Below are 15,793 nucleotides of genomic sequence, written 5' to 3' on the forward strand. Positions count from 1 at the left end.
GGTGGGGAACGCCAAGGGACTTCCAAGGGCCAAAGCCAAAGCTGGAAAATTTTCCGAGGGAAATACATTCACAGAACACAGGGGACAGAAGAATTTATCAGGTTCTCTGGCCCAGCACACTACCCAAATAATTTAAACACATTATTTGAACACATAATTTGTGAGCCTCTCGATGTGTAGAGTTTTGTCATGAACGATTAACCCACTAAGAATTGTCAAAAAATTGCATAATACATAAATTATTATCCTAAATCGACTAAATGTTCTCCACTTCTTCAGCGTTTGAACTTGAGCTACAACAAAATAACATTATCGCCTTTGTGGCTACTGAGCGAAGAGTGCCGTTCCATATAGGAGTTGTATATCTCATTCAATTTCTGCTTTGACGACCCCGCTTTGGAAAAACGATTACCAATGTCGAAACACCATCGCACATCTACAATCAAAAGTCTGATGAAACTGTTGATAAACAACACTGGAAGTAAACCAGTCCATTTATTTGCTCTGAGCAGTTTTGAATCTTTACAAAACGTGCGTTTAGGAAACCTTTCAGGCTCCAAGGAATCAGAAAACTACATTACAGATTTAGATTTGAAATTGTTTTACAATTCCAGTAACATAGTAGAACTTCATCTGCCGAAAGTAGGAGTAACCTTATTGTCTGAGAACGATGGCAGATTCAAGAATCTACAAATGTTGGACAATTCACATAATAAGTTGGATTGTCTTCCAGATAAAATTGTAATTTAAAGTTCCATAGAGAATTATACTTTCAGACTGCAGCTTGTCACACCTTCCATCAAACTTCAACGAACTGAAAAGTTTGGAGAAGCTAGTTCTTGATTTTAAACAGCCCACAGATATTGAGAAGTGTCTTGATGAATTGCCTAGGCTGGTGTATGTAGATTTGTATGATGACCTTCTGGAGAGTCTACCTTTCTCACCTGATTGTTTACCAAAAATTCTAATTGTGAACTTTGCTTTCAACTTTGTAAACGTAAAACAAGCGTTGGATTAAGATGTTAATGGAGAGAATCTGTAACATTTACTGTCGTCAGCAAGAGAGATTGAGATCATCATCTGATTCCAAACAGAAGAGGTACTGTGAAATGAAAATCCAAAACGTTGTGGAATGAACTAGCTCAAGAACTAGTATAAAAGTATAATTCTCTAAGGAACTTTAAATTACAATTTTATCTGGAAGCCAATCCAACTTATTATGTGAAGTGCCCAACATTTGTAGATTCTTGAATCTGCCATCGTTCTCAGGCAATAAGGTTACTCCTACTTTCGGCAGATGAAGTTCTAGTATGTTACTGAGATTGTAAAACAATTTCAAATCTAAATCTGTAATGTAGTTTTCTGATTCCTTGGAGCCTGAAAGGTTTCCTAAATGCACTCTTTGTAAAGATTCAAAACTGCTCAGAGCAAATAAATGGACTGGTTTACTTCCAGTGTTGTTTATCAACAGGTTCTTCAGACTTTTGATCGCAGATGTGCGCTGGTGTTTCAACATTGGTAATCGTCTTTCCAAAGCGGGGTCGTCAAAGCAGAAATTGAATGAGATATATAACTCCTATATGGAACGGCATTCTTCGCTCAGTAGCCACAAAGGCGATAATTTTATTTTGTTGTAGCTCAAGTTCAAACGCTGAAGTAGTGGAGAACATTTAGTCGATTTAGGATAATAATTTATGTATTATGCAATTTTTTGACAAATCTTAGTGGGTTAATCGTTCAAGACAAGACTCTACACATCGAGGAGGCTCACAAATTATGTGTTCAAATAATGTGTTTAAATTAATTGGGAAGTGCGCCTTGCCAGAGAACCTGATAAATTCTTCTGTCCCCTGTGTTTTGTGAATGTATTTCCCTCAGAAAATGTTCCAGCTTTGGCTTTGGCCCATGGAAGTCCCTTGGCGTTCCCCACCACAGACACCTGATTTGTCACTTTTCTTCAGGAAGATCGTCTTACTCAGGATAATATTGTTAAGAATAATTCTCAATAATTAAGAATAATTTCATGGCAATCAGTGCACTTCATCAATTAAGTCTGACCAGTAGTTTTCTAAATTGACTAAATGTTCACCACTACTTCAGTGTTTGAACTTGAGCTACAACTTGAGTTAAAATTGTAATTTAATGTTCCAGAGAGAATTATACTTTCAGACTGCAGCTTGTCACACCTTCCATCAAACTTCAACGAACTAAAAAGTTTGGAGATGCTAGTTATGATGACCTTCTGGAGATTCTGCCCATCTCACCGGATGATATTTGTCTAATGTCACAAGCTATGCATGATGATGGATCAAAATTTGTATATGGAGAAAAAAAAATAATTTGATGGAATACAATCCTGATTTATTAGTTGCTGACCCCACATCTTTGAGTGGATTTAAGTATATAGATAATAGACTATATATACCAGAAAACTATGTATTTAAAATAATAAAAGATGATCTATTGATTGGGGCTAATGGTGTTATATTTAGAGTTAAAGGAAAGAGTGATGTTATAAAAAATTAATGAAATTGCATACGAACTTCATAAACCTGCAAGGAAGAATTTCATTAGAAGGTCTTTTAAAGTATTAGGTAAAATGAAACTCTACAAATAAATTTAATTGAAATGCAAAACTATGCTAGAGAAAATTCTGGCAATAAATATATTTTAACTTTAATAGATACATTTTCTAAAAAAGCTTATGCTGCTTCACTAAAGAATAAGACAGGGTTGGTGGTTACAGAAGCCATTAAAACCATTCTATTAAAGGGGATTAAAAACATTCAACCTGACAATGGAAAAGAATTTTTTAATCAATATTTTAGCAAACTAAATATTAATCACTATCACACCTTTTCTACAACTAAGGCTGCAATTGTGGAGAGGTTTCAGAGAACTTTAAAGAATTGGTTATATAGGGAATTTAGTGCTCAGGGGAGATATAAATGGTCGGATTTACTTCCAAAGTTAATTCGAAAATATAATAATCAAGTGCCTAGATCTATATGAATGAAGCCTAACCAAGTGAGTATTAAGAATGGTAAATATGTGCATGAGAGGTTGACTTCTAAAGTAGTGCAAGTTAAAAAGCCAAGATATAAGGTAGGCGATAGCGTAAGGATTTCTAAGGATAAACATGTTTTTAGTAAAGGTTATACGCCGAATTGGACAGGGGAGCTATTTACAATAGCAGAAGTAAAGAATACAAAGCCTGTGACTTATATTTTAAAAGATGAAAATGGCAATATAATCAGGGGAGGCTTCTATACAGAGGAGTTGTTAAAGACCAAGTATAATGACATGTATTTGATAGAAAAGGTAATTAGGAGAAAGGGTGATTTATTGTATGTCAAATGGCTTGGGTTCCTAAGTAGCCAGAATTCATGGATTTCCACAAAAGATACCATTTCACCACATCACCGCTGAGGGCAAGAAGCAGGAGCGTGACTATGGGTCGGGAGCATGCCCACGGCCGGGAGCACGCCCGAGTTCGCGCACAAACCTCGCTCGATTTTGAGAATATACATGTGAATGGATGTGGATTTGAAATAGTAATGGAGTTTTACAATGGTATTGAACATTAATATAGGCTTGTATAGGCCGAGAGCAGGTTCTCAAAAAAGTGACCAAAAATAATCCTCATATTGCAGATGTGTTTTTCAATATTAAAAAAGTAGAAAATTTATATAGGGGTGTATAGGTCGAGAGCAGGGTCTCTAAAAAGTGGCAAAAAAATCCAAGGGCTTTTTAAATTTTTTTGTCGAAAATTTTAAAAGTTCTGGGCCAAAAGTTTTTCGAAGTGGCGTCATACCCGTATATTGCCACTATTTTACATTTACACTTGTAAGGGTCAATAAATATAAGAAATCTCTTTTTTAGCTTGATATTGAATATATTTATGGGGAATAAGTAAGAAATAAGGTTTGACAAATATATAGGGATATTTAGGCAAATATCAGGATTTTTGAAAAAGTGGCCAAAAATGATCCTCCATTTTTCTCGTAGAAAATATGCCCCCGTAAAGCCTCTAAAACGTCTCCAGTGACTTCATACCATCATATTGCCACTAATGGATTATCTATTTACTGTTATTATTTTTGATAAAATTTCTATTTAGTTTGAAAGTAAGGTTTAATTAATTCAAGACTGAACTTATTTTGATGATTAAAGTTTATTTATTATTTATTAAAGTTAATTTATTGTAAGTTGGTAGGCTATATGGGTATTTCGAAAATAGTTGAAGTTTGTGACAGTGATTCATGTATTATTGTTAATGATTGTTGTTTTTTTTTTATTTAAAGTGTTTATTACGGCTAGTTTCTCTCAACGTTGTTCTTGAACCTTCCTCCACGGGGTTTCCTTGTTTGGGAGTTTTTTTTGTTGGCCGCTCCTCGTCCCTTGCACATGGAATCACGCTTCCAAGTCGCCTGCCTGGGTGCAGGTGCGATTGCGTGGTTCACTATTTACTTTAGTTAAAGTACAAATAATGAGGATTTTAAAATGTTTGTATCATATACGTATTCTTGAATAATTTAAACAGATTAACCATATCATGTATTAACAATTTACAAAAATGGGAGTGTTTGTGCATTTTTTAGCTAATTCATTAGTGTCAGACGAATGTGTTAAGACGTAGCCTACTAACACATTAGCTTAGGCCCCGTTTATGCACCAAGTGCGGTAGCGGTAGCGACAGTGGGAGCGATTTCTAACACCATTGAGTTAGGCCCCGTTTATGCACCAAGTGCGGTAGCGGTAGCGACAGCGGGAGCGATTTCTAACACCATTGAGTTAAATGGGGCTGTTTATGCACCAAGAGCGATAGCGATAGCGGTTGACCTTCCGCTGCGATTTCTAATTCGCCCGCTGTGTAGTTAGGAATCGCAGCGGTTGCTTGGGCTGAAGCCAGGGTTGCCAACTTGACCCACGCGCACGTGCACTTAGGACAAATAGTTGTGTGAATTATTTGGCAGAGTTTGAGTTGGCAAGACTGTGTCCCCCTTCCATTCTCCTTTAACCAACCGCTACCGCTATCGCTCTTCGTGCATAAACAGACTCATATACAGCGGGAGCGGGTCCGCTATCGCACCGCTCCCGCACTTGGTGCATAAACGGGGCCTTAAATGGGGCTGTTTATGCACCAAGAGCGATAGCGATAGCGGTTGACCTCCCGCTGCGATTTCTAATTCGCCCGCTGTGTAGTTAGGAATCGCAGCGGTTGCTTGGAATAGAGCGGTTTTCAACTACATTGAGTCAATTGGGTCTGTTTATGCACTGCGGGAGCGGGAGCGGCTGAAGCCAGGGTTGCCAACTTGATCCACGCGCACGTGTACTAGCACTAGTAGCACTGTCTTCTGGATTTGGTGAGAGCTTGTTTAGCTCGTCTTGTGGAGTGATCAGTGACGGAGTCTTTGGAAGAAGATCTACACTTTCCGACGGAACAGTTTATAGACGAAATGAGAATAAGGCAGTCTATTTGGGACAATCGTAGTGAACATTTTAAAAACCGTGTGTTGAAGAAGCAGCAATGGCTCGAATTATGCGAATTATTCTGTGCAAACTTCAAAGACTCTCCGCCTAATTACGCCTAATTATTTAAGAATGGCTTTAAGTTTAGGACTAGATATTAAATAAACTCCTAATATAACTTATAGGCCTAGCCTATTATTTGTCAGTGTCAATAAAATAGTGCAATTAGGCCTATATCGAGGACAGCCAAACTTGGATATACAACCATGTTTATACCTAAGTTTTCCTTTTTTGGTATTCACCAACATAGATCAACCCGGGAAACGCTTACCCCTTAGTCGAGCTAGACCTAGCCTATGTGGCTTAGCTACAAAACTTTACTTAAATAGGTTATACGTTTTCAAACTGAGCTAAGTTTGGCAAATTGATATGATATAACATATACCAAGTTAAAGCATGCGTCGCCTGTCATAAAATGTTGCAAACCGGAAAATGTCACCAGCTCAAAATTTCTCTGGAGAGTGGAGGCTATCTATTGTATTTTAAGCATTATAGCCTATGTTATCTGTACCCAAGACTGTGATGATGTTGAAAAGTGTGTAGGGATTTTTCTCCTAAACTGCCTTAAAAGTTTTAATATGTTTGTGTTGCAGCGTGTCGTGTGTCGACAAATGTTACAAATTAGTAGGTAAGCGCTATAAATAATAACAGGATCCATTGCACTCGTAGGATAGACCGAGACTGTTCACTGTTGTGATGTTGGGTTAATTATTTGGCAGAGTTTGAGTTGGCAAGACTGTGTCCCCCTTCCATTCTCCTTTAACCAACCGCTACCGCTATCGCTCTTCGTGCATAAACAGACTCATATACAGCGGGAGCGGGCCCGCTATCGCACCGCTCCCGCACTTGGTGCATAAACGGGGCCTTAGTTTAAAATGCTGCAGCCGCTCCCGCTCCCGCCTTGCATAAACAGTCTCATTTGACTCAATATAGTTGAAAACCGCTCTATCCTAAGCAACCGCTGCGATTTCTAACTACACAGCGGTCGAATTAGAAACCGCAGCGGGAGGTCAAACGCTACCGCTGTCGCTCTTTGTGCATAAACAGTCCCATTTAACTCAATGGTGTTGAAGATCGCTCCCGCTGTCGCTATCGCTCCCGCTCTTGGTGCATAAACGTACGAGAGGTACAAATGAGGCAACGATGACATCATAGTTTAGTTTAAAATTCCTCCGTTAACAGCGTTGTAGTAGAGAGCACAGCGCGTAATTTTTACTTCACTATTAGGCCTAGTTAATTATAAAATTTAAAAAAATTATAAAATTATTTTTTCAATTATTAAATTAACGATTAAATCTAAGGCTTACCTTACGATCCAATTTATTATAGTGGAGACCTAAATTGGATCGTAAGGTAAGCCTTAGATTTAATCATGTTCAATAAGGATCCAGAGGCTATATTTCCAAATATTAAATTAAACTGTCATAACCTAACCAAACGTGCTGATAATAAAAAAATCGAATGCAGGTTTCCTAGTCTAAAAAATAGTTTTGTTCATAAAATAAAATTATAAATGCCTAAAATTATATTTTATAATTTTTTAATTTTAAAATTAAACTGTCATAACCTAACCAAACCAACCAAACTTGCTGATATGAACAAAAATTGTTGACAAAAGGTTAGTGCTGCCAGTGGGATTCGAACCTGGCACCTTCGGATTATCAGCCCGACACGCTATCCAGTACACCACCGAGGCACGGCCGCCTTTAACTACAGGCCGCGGCCTGGTAGAATTGGCAACATCGCAAGTGGTGTTGTTCAGTGATAGACGTCCCATAAGATAACATGGCAGACAGGTGACATCAGCTCATTAATTCGCACTTTATTGATTTAATTTTTAATTTATGAACATAAATTTATTAAACTATTGAAAATAAAACATACAGAATTGAAAATTGAAACAATATGAATTAAAATCCATATATGTACTTTTTTAAGCGGAGTCAATATTGTCATAGTCCAGTAACCAATCTTTCGTAAATACACAAAAACCATTAGTTGCTTCCAAACAAAAACAGCTTATACAACACCACTTGCGACGTTGCCAGTTCGAAGGCCGCGGCCTGGAGTTAAAGGCGGCCGTGACCGATGCCGATGACTGAATTCCGTACATCGATATATAACTACTACTGGATTGCTGGCTGAGCTCGCTAGCCCGAGCCGAAATCAGTGGTTGCGTTCTGCACTTGAAGGCGTCGGGTAGGGGCAAGAAAGGGGCAAGAAACCCGCACGGTGCTTGGGTTTTACATCGCACTGACGCTGTGATAGCATTTGTTTACCCTATTTTAACTATTGATTCACGAAAAATGTTCATCTGGGGATATTTCGACTCACTTATCTAGTTATATTAAAAACCGAAAGTATATAAGTTAGTAATCAATTAATTGCTCTACTGTACAACGTGTATTTACATTGTTATAAAGTTGGGCGATAACATAGTATTTGTATTAAAAAATTTCTTGGATGGTTTGGGTTATGGGTTTTATAAACAGGTTGATAAATTAAACAATAAAAATACAGTACAGTTGTATAAAAACCATTTATTTGAATACAGTACCACAAAGAGTAGCCTACATTTCACGCAAGATTTAATTTTTTTAGCTTTTGAAGAATACCAACTTTTGACAGTGCAATGGTTTGCTCTTTAGCATGACTGTAGCAAATAAAAAAAAACAAATTTCCGATTAACTGTATCAGCTTAATTTCGTGCGTGTCCTCTCCAAAGTCAACGTTAGACATATGGGTGTAGCTACTTAAATTGCATTCGTCAGCTGTCAAAAGACACATTCTTCACATGTTACTGTACCTAATATTTTTCTGAATTTACTGGTGTTACTATTTTTCATAGAATGGGCAATTAAATCTAATGGAAATCCTGAAAACTTTTCCTCTAAAACTTCTATTAATCCATCAGGTGCTTTAAGTTTTTTCTTAAACACTACAATCATTTAACGCATGGATTTTATCCTACTATTCTGTTTAGCCGCGGTTGAAGAATTTTGACCTTCCTGTCATTTGTATGTAATGTAATTATGGTGGAATAAATAATGATTTCATATTTCATTAATTCATACATTGCTAACCAAACTACCACGTGAAAGTGCTATCTGTCCACTAATAACTGGCAGGATGATTCATTCACAGGTGGTTTACTTTTGCTTCTTCGTACATGACCTCGAATTGTAAAAAAAAAACTATTATAGATTTGGTGGGGTTGCTAGTGGCGGAATAATTTTTTGGCGGGATAGTTCGTTGGCGGGAATAGCAGCGGGTGGCGGCGCGAGTTGCTGTTTTGCCCCTACCGGGCGCCTGCAACACCGCGATACGTCCCGCTACTCACACCTGTACGCGACCTAATTTCTCTACACAGACGTCCATGTCACTGGCCCGGCCATGACGGAATTAGTACATAAGAATTATGCTAATATTTAGTACCTATTTCGTACTATTTAGTACCAACAAACAAAAAATTAGTACCCCACTCGGTACCGGATAACTAATTAATTTAGGATTCCGGGCCAGTGACATGCTGGCCCGGCCATTTTCGAATTTGATCCTAAAATGTATACCATCATTTAGTACCTATTTCGTACTATTTTGTACCTCCATTAATATAATTTGTACCTCAAAGAAAACCAAGCTACGGGCCCGTTAACTGTACAGGTCAATGACCCCTCAGCCCGGCCATATCGGAACCTATGGTTATAAGCTATACTACTATTTAGTACTTATTTCGTACTATATTGTACCTCCATTAATATATTTTGTACCTCAAAGAAAACCAAGCTACGGGCCCGTTAACTGTACAGGTCAATGACCCCTCAGCCCGGCCATATCGGAACCTATGGTTATAAGCTATACTACTATTTAGTACTTATTTCGTACTATTTTGTACCTCCATTAATATAATTTGTACTTCAAAGATAACCAAGCTACGGGCCCGTTAACTGTACAGGTCAATGACCCCTCAGCCCGGCCATATCGGAACCTGTAGTTATAAGCTATGCTACTATTTAGTACCTTGTTCGTACTTTTTTGTACCTTTCGAGGTAAAAAAATTACCTCAAAGATAAACAAACTACTTATGTTACATATTGTATGTGTAATCATGTTATTGTTAGTGGTTAATTACCCCTCAGCCCGGCCATGTCACAGTTTCTAGTTATAAGGTATGCTATTATTTAGTACTCAATAATTAACAAGTGATGCAGTTATTTGGTGGTTATCTCCAACTATTTAGTTCTTCATATTAAACAATATGTACTACTCATACAACCCAAGTAATCAATGTGTCGAGGTTTAGGCTATTTTGGTGCGAGGGTACTGTGGTGATTTTTTTATTTCATTCAACATTAAGTTCACAACTTTGTTAATTTTTTCTTTCTTTTTTCTTAATTAATTTATGTTGTACAACTTAACGAGCTGTTGGCCCGTCCTACGTACGGGAATTTAGTAGTCAACTAAAACTGAAGTAATATCAATATTTCTAGAATGTAGAATGTTAGCGTCGGCTGCTAGACTTTTTCCAATTTTAAACTTATCTTCTAAAAAACTGAAACCCTAAACTAAAATTATGGCTTCAACATTCCCTAGTTTTCAAAATTATTTGTCTTTCAGTTTTTTTAGTAGAGTTTTTTAGTAGTTTTTTTAGAAGTACAAATTATATTAATGGAGGTACAAAATAGTACGAAATAAGTACTAAATAGTAGTATAGCTTATAACCATAGGTTCCGATATGGCCGGGCTGAGGGGTCATTGACCTGTACAGGTAACGGGCCCGTAGCTTGGTTTTCTTTGAGGTACAAATTATATTAATGGAGGTACAAAATAGTACGAAATAAGTACTAAATAGTAGTATATTTTATAACCATAGGTTACGATATGGCCGGGCTGAGAGGTCATTGACCTGTACAGTTAACGGGCCCGTAGCTTGGTTTTCTTTGAGGTACAAATTATATTAATGGAGGTACAAAATAGTACGAAATAGGTACTAAATGATGGTATACATATTAGGATCAAATTCGAAAATGGCCGGGCCAGCATGTCACTGGCCCGGAATCCTAAATTAATTAGTTATCCGGTACCGAGTGGGGTACTAATTTTTTGTTTGTTGGTACTAAATAGTACGAAATAGGTACTAAATATTAGCATAATTCTTATGTACTAATTCCGTCATGGCCGGGCCAGTGACATGGACGTTCTACACAGCTCTATGGACAGCGCGCAATCCAGTAGTAGTTATATATCGGGTGAGCGAAATATCATACAGAGCAGAGCAGGTATGACGTCATCGTTCATACGATCGATAGCTAGTCTTTCGATGTGGTTATCGTATCGATATTTGACTATCTGTCACGGCTTTGCTGTGACAACAGAACAGGCCACAGGGACTGGAGACTGGAGTTGTTGGAGTAGTGGAAGTCGAAAATGGATTGGAGCGGAGTGCCTTCTGGTTCTGCTGATTTAATTCAAAGACTGTTTGTTGTTGTAAACTAAAGTGCAGCCGTTGTAAAGCCAACTTAGGCAAATTTTTGTTTGGGAGTTAGGCCTACATTTTATTAACCTAACTTAGCCATTACTTAATTATGAATCAGCAGCGTCATAGTTTGCATCGGACAAATCTTGGTTTCAAAGTTAAAATTAGTTTTTATTTATGAAGCCAGTGACAAGAAATTCAAATGTTGATTTTAAAGCTATTTTTTAATCCAGTAGGCACCTTTCTAACTTAGTTCTTGTATATTTCTGTCTCAAACTCCACTGTTGTTGTTTGAAATAAGAACCCCTAAGAACTAAGGCGCCTAACTTAAGAGTCTTCCGTAGTGGAAACCATGTTGGATTTCTTCCCCATAAGAACAATGTTAGAATTGCATCATTTGTGGACACGTAACGGCGTTATTTGTTGATATAGCTTTGAAATTTATAATTTGTTTTTTAACATAATAGACTCGTGACTGAGGTTTTTGAATTTCGAAAATCCATTTTCATTTCCTTTCAATAATTAGCTTAATTTTAAGCTAATTAATAATCAATTATTCATTATAAAAATTAAAAATTGTGAAATAAAAAACGTCAATCTCTAGAGGACCGCAATTCCTTAAATTTAACTCCTTATCCATAATTATATGACAATTTGCTGATGAGATATTTGGCCCCAAAGTTAACATTGTTCTTATGGGGAAGAAATCCAACATGGCTTCCACTACGGAAGACTCTTAAGGGATGAAAGGTACCGATAACAAAAACTGATATTTCAATGTTAGGTCTTAAAAATATTATAAAAGATGTTGATCCAACATGTCAATGGAGATTATCAGTAGGCCTGAGTTAACTACAGTAACTTATTCAATAATTAAATAAGTTACATGTTAGGCAGGCTTTATTTTATTTATTTTATCTATTTCAACACAAACATAGCTAGCATTTACATCAAAGCAAGATGGTTTACGTTTACACAAGTATGAACATCGATAGTTATACTGTTTTACATAATTTAGGCCTAATTAATATAGACTTAATACATAGGCTTTATGCCTACTTAATTAATGCTGTAAATATAATTTAATTTGGTCAGAAATGGTAACTTTCGATATAGTTAGACCTACCTATAAGTACTTACTTAAGTAAGTACCTTTTTAAGATTTACTTGAAAACAACTGGGTAGTTCAAGTTATTGTATTGAATAAATTAACTCTAGAGCTGATCAACATAGTGAACAAGCAGTTCACTCAGAAATTTTAAACTGTAAACAATGTTATTTTAAATAAGTGTTTAAATGTATTCCGTGATTTGTTGATAGACCAACTGGATTTATTATCTATCAATTCTCGACCTCCATATTTATTTATTTATATTTCCTACAAGCTATTTCCATTTACAGGAACGGTACGGTACGATGCAAATGCAATGCAAAGCTGCTATAACTTATTCGATAACAACAAACTAAAACTATCGAGCACCAACTAACCACATCGAAAGACTAGCTTAGCTATCGATCGTATGAACAATGACGTCATCATACCTGCCCTGCTCTGTATATTTCGCTCACCTATATATCGATGATTCCGTATCGTTGCGGTAGGTAATGGTATTCCCTCAAGAGGAGATCCGACAGCTGACGTCATCGAAAGCTCTTCTGTACCTCCCTTGAGTAATGAGTAAATACCCTAGCTATCAAAGCAGCTATCCATCCAGCTTGATATGTGCTTCTGCTTATGCTGGTGCTGGAGAAAGAAGAAAGATGGCGGGTGACGAGTGTAATGCTAAGTGTCCAAGCTGTAATAAATTAGTAAATGATGATGATTTGGCTCTCGAATGTGAGGGTTTGTGCAAGAAGTGGTATCACGGAAGATGTGTGGATATTAACGAAGATGAGTATGCCAAAATTAATGCCGTAAGTGAGAAGGTTAAGTGGTACTGTGAGGCATGCACATTGAAGATAGATCGTCTCTGCAAAAAAGGGCTACAAATTGTTATGAATGTCAAGGAAAGTGCCCGGAAATCTAGGAAGCCTACTGAAACTGTAAGTAATATTGATTGCTAATATTGGACATAAGTCTCAAAGATTGTCACAGATTGTCAACTCATTAACACACGTCCACCTTCAAGTGTTAAAGATTCTAGGAATAGGCCTAAGCCCATGTATGGGTCTAATCATAGTTTATGATGAGACTGCGTATCAAAATGACCGTATTTTTACCAATTCTAATAGAGGATGGCAAGAAGTAAGATACCGAGGCAGAGGTGGGAGGAATGGTACAAGATTCAGTGGGCCTAGGCCTAGAGTAGAGTCAAGCGGGTGTAGGGATGTTTGTCACTCTGATTCCAAGATTGATTCTCTGAAAAGACCTAGTCAACAGTTGCCTAAAGTTAGGTCTACTTTTAGTCAAGTTGTAAAATCCATTTTCAAAAACCGGTCAGGCTTAATACACGGGTCTTTGGAAAAAAGTTAAAACGGGAATGTAGCCTAGTTCTTAAGACAGCCAAGAGATTTTTTGGATGTTCTTATCAGGCTTGGATCCATTAAGTTGATACCGAGGATATTAAATCATATCTAAATAGTTTGAATAAGTCCATTAGCTATTTGTGTGAAAAACTAACTTAAAGACTCTCGTTATGATACATACAGCTCATTTAAAGTCGGAGTCCCCGTCGAGTTAGCAGATGAACTCATGCATCCAAATTTGTGGCCTCAAGGTTGTGTTGTGGGTAAATACAAGGCTCCACGAAACAAGGCCAATGTGACCAATGGTGAACATTTTTTGGACCAAACCAGTCAAATACCAACACAGACCTAGAAGTTAATTTTTCTGTTGTACATTGGAATGTTCAAGGTATTACCAATAAGGTAGATGAGATACAAATTCTTATTATAAAATAAAAAACATTTTGCCATTGGGATCTGTGAACATTGGTTAAATGACAATTAAATCAGTTGTATTTCTTTACCTGGTTTTAAATTGGCTAGTGCTTATGGTAGACCTGGAGGTGTCAGAGGAGGAGCAGCGGTTTATCTCAAGGAAGATCTGGCGTACTTACTTACTTACTTAATTTCCGTGTCCGGAAATCAGACTTTGCTTTTCCAAAAATTAGCTACCGATAGGCCTATGGCTTTGTCATTCGCATGTAAAAGATCATCTAATGTGCAAGACTGGTCTAGGCGTGGGCAGATCAGCAGATGGCCAGGATCCTGAACAGCACCACACGTGTACAAGATGTTTTCTTCGTCTGGTAAGGGACCCCATTTCTGCATGTTTGTCTTGCATTTTGGTACCTAATTCGATTTAGGGTCTTCCACACCGTGTAATGAAGGCCTCCACCAGGAGCCAGTTCCTCCCCGTATGGGAGGGTTAGTCAACGTGGCCTCCCACCTTGCCACCCGATTCCTTGAGAGTGATCCATCCAGGACTCGTGTCCGTGATAAAAAGCTCTTTCTGGACCGAAGCCGTCGCTCTGCAGTTTGGTGGCCGTGTAATGGGTGACGAGGGTCTGTCTCTTGCTAAGTCCTTTCTGCGTCGGTATCGACATCACGTCAAATTGATGGAGGGGCAATCCCTACGATAGGATAGAGTTTGTGTACTGGGGTTGGTTTCAAACACCCAGTTGCAATCCGAGCCATGTCATTGACTGCAATGTCAACCTTTTTTGTATGTGACGATGCATTCCATACTGGTGCAGCGTACTCCGCAGCCGACATACTGAGCGCTAAAGCTGAGGTTGCGGACGACTGTGAAAGAATCTGGCGTACAATGAACTTTTATACCTCGTAGAGCTTTCGATACCGTCTGCCTGTGAAGTTGCTGCGGTCTACATTCACGAGTGGAACGTTATTTTTATGGAAGTTTATAGAGTTCCTGATATTAATAATTTTGATATCTTTATTGAATGTTTATTGTGAATTCTCAGTGAGTCGTGAGAAGCCAGTCACTTCTGGCCTTGGTCAGGGAGCGCGACATGGATGTAGATGTCGGGCTCTACATTGTGACAGGAGACCCCCGGCACGTCAGGTATCCGGTGCTGGGAAAAACAGAGGATGGGCCTCGGGGAACTGGGTTTTGTCTTCGCGTGCCGGGTGGTGAGCAAGGCGGCCATGGAAAGGATCGCCGAGGAGTTGGTGTTCCTGCTTGACGACAATTCTTCGACCTTCCAAGAAACACAGTAGGCCTACATCAGAAAGCCCTCCAAAAAGAGAAGACGTTGGTCATACAGCAAAGCCTAAAGTTAAGGTCAAGGCGACCCAGACTTCTAGGTCCTTCTCTGACGTAGTTGCCGCTCCAGCGAAGCCTCGACAGCAACAGCAACCTGCGACACCTATTGAAGGGAGCTCCTGAAACGGGTCAGTCGTAGAAACCCCATCCGGGACTGTGTGGGAAAAGCGCCTTACAAAAAAGGACAATAGGAAATTGAGGCACACGGAAGTCGGCTCCAAGACATATGTGGCAGTGAGGGCACCGTCGATCGGCTTGGCCCAAGCTGTGCCTGGCTCGGCACTCGCTTCTAAAAAGTCGCGGCCCAAAAAGCCCAGGACGGAGGCAATCTTGGTCAAGCCTTTGGAGGGAAGATCATTCGCCGAAGTCTTGGGTGTTATCAAGGCCAAGGCTAAGCCAGAGGAAACCGACACCGTTGTAAGGTTGATTAGACAAACCCGGTATGGGGACGTCCTCCTCGAACTGGGTAAGTCTAAAGATAAAGCCGACTTTGCTACCGAACTAATAGCAGCTGTGGAAGGTCAGGGCACCGTTCGTGCTCTCGAACCCAAGACATC

Source organism: Macrosteles quadrilineatus, unplaced genomic scaffold (assembly GCF_028750875.1).
Source record: "Macrosteles quadrilineatus isolate MER2022 unplaced genomic scaffold, UCM_ALF_1.0 Scaffold_7__1_contigs__length_78375512, whole genome shotgun sequence".
Taxonomy (NCBI): Eukaryota; Metazoa; Arthropoda; class Insecta; order Hemiptera; family Cicadellidae; genus Macrosteles; species Macrosteles quadrilineatus.